The sequence below is a fragment of the Austrofundulus limnaeus genome, unplaced genomic scaffold (assembly GCF_001266775.1).
Source record: "Austrofundulus limnaeus strain Quisiro unplaced genomic scaffold, Austrofundulus_limnaeus-1.0 Scaffold4, whole genome shotgun sequence".
Classification (NCBI taxonomy): domain Eukaryota; kingdom Metazoa; phylum Chordata; class Actinopteri; order Cyprinodontiformes; family Rivulidae; genus Austrofundulus; species Austrofundulus limnaeus.
The window spans coordinates 4,004,397-4,006,606 of NW_013952406.1; the positions used below are offsets into that span (position 1 = coordinate 4,004,397).

A 2,210-nucleotide genomic window follows, 5' to 3' on the forward strand; every position below is an offset into this window, starting at 1 on the left:
TTATCGTTGACACCCAATTAACACCTATTGTTAACAGGGGGTGGAGTGATACTGGCAATAACCGCGCTGTAGGAGGGGGACAACTGAAAACGGAGGCCTCCATCTCTGTTTAATGAGAGTTAAACTGTTTAATTACTGGATGGATTTTTATAAAATGTGGATCTACAATTGGCTAACATTTGGAGTCAATCAGATTTAAGAAGGATGCCACAACTAAGCAACCTTAGCAAACAAAATAAAAAGACATAACTTGGTAATTTTTACACATATGGACTTTAAATTTGGGATAGTTGAGTCACTTCCAGCATCCCCAATTAAAAATGACCGACACAGATGGACAAGCTTATCAACACAAAACACTAACCCAGTCATCTATTGCAGATGTTCGATTAAATTTAATGTGGTAGTAGCTGAGAGTTGTATCAATGCATACTCCAAACCAATAGATCTGGTGAGATCTTGCAATATTGCAGAAATTTGCTCACATTATTTAAAATGTTTGACAGGAACAGCTCTAACTCTGATCTTATTTTAACACTTTTACATAAAGGGCAATGGGTGATATGCATTCCTTTCTGGTATTAAATTATATTTGCATGTAATATATTCAGTATGTGAAAATGTTGTAATCTGATTCAGCAGACATGCACTGGGTCCAAACAAGTTTCATTCCTGCCTTGGCGGCGACGCATCGAGAAGGATCTGACAACAAACAAGGGGAAGTGAGGAATGGAAAGGCTCAGAGGTGTGATTGGCTGAGTTCAGGTGAGTGGATGAGAAACAACAAACAGGTGATGACATGTTAAGCAAGAGACAAGATAAGGGGAGCTGAGGACATCTTGATGACTGTGAGAAACACAAAGACGGAGTGGAATCAGGAACAACTCAACAGAAATACACCAGAGATTAGCCTCTGATAATATGGAACAATGAAGATATGATTTAGAAAGAAAAAAAATAAACCAAAGTGAGTGAAATACAGAACATGGACACATTAACCAAAAAGACATTGAGCAACAACAGCAGTGAGCAGCTTAAGTCCAAGACTACCTTAAATAAAGAGATATTTATAGATCAATACCTCAACAAAACCCACAGACCGTGACACAAAGATAAAAAAAAAAAAAGCAATGTGGAAATGATGCTTGGATTCCTGCCGGTGTGTTTTGCACAGATGACAGTTTTTTTTGTCCCTGCCAAAGATGTAACGAAATTTAAGTTACCTGGTGGCTGTTAGCAATTCCCCAAACAATCCTGTTCTTGTCAAGTCAAAGCAACGATTTTCAAAGCAGTCAGTCAGACTGTTTGGAACCTGCAGCAGCTTTATTTGTCTGTTTCTTGATTAACAACCACATTAATGAAAAGTGACTTAACAATAGTCAGTGGGGGGATCAAACATCAGTAAAGAGAAAATTAATGCAGAGGATGAAGAGTATTATCCTGTAGATAAATCTACGATATCTGCAGAAAATCTCGMAGACTGGAACACATAATCTGGTGCATTTTCAGCCAGTGAGTTTGGATGCTGATAAGTGTGCTTCTTTTTATTTTCTTGCATGATGGTTTCCACTCACTGAATTTTAAGATATGTTCAAATGCAAACAGATGTTTTTATTTTTTTATTAACAAAAGTTATTTTTCCACAGATAAGCAGGGAGAATGATCTGCCACCTACGTGTTTCCACAGCATACAGTACCTTCTGCATCACATCCTCGCTCCTGTGTGGTATAGTTTCTTTTTTGTGAGAACACATCTCTAGGAGGGGATTCGCTTACTGTGAAATGTAAATGTAAACAACAGATGCAGGAAAAAAAGCATTTGTGAGCATGAGACACAATCTGTTGCATTCACGACTAAAAGGTTTAAATCGAACTACAATAGCTGCGGGAAAATATATCATTCTTGCAAAATTCCATGAGATTGTTTTCGAGATTTGACTAAAATGACTTCAGCTCATCACGTTTCGAATTTGTCTTTGTTTAAAAGTTTGTCATGTAACGTGGTGGGTGATATGCATTTCTTAAAGGAATGCCTGACCTCTATGTCTGTCTTTTGTGTGAGCTCACTATTTACAAAAAGGGCAAAACTGAGGCTAATTTTATGTTTGACTATGAAAAAAAAAAAGAAAATCTGGTTAAATACAAGGATCCCTCTTAGTAACGTTTGTTGTCATTATAACCAAAATTTTATGATGACAGGCCAGAGCTAC

General features: G+C 37.2%; 1 long non-coding RNA gene across 1 annotated transcript in view; it reads left to right on the forward strand.

The window, feature by feature from the left end:
* The window catches only part of LOC106527229 (uncharacterized), a 71,807-nt gene extending 69,936 nt beyond the window's left edge, over positions 1-1,871 (forward strand). The window contains exons 2-3 of the long non-coding RNA XR_001311357.1: positions 643-765; positions 1,647-1,871. This is a non-coding gene — a long non-coding RNA (uncharacterized LOC106527229). The remainder of the gene's footprint in view (positions 1-642; positions 766-1,646) is intronic.
* The last annotated feature ends 339 nt before the right edge of the window (positions 1,872-2,210 follow it).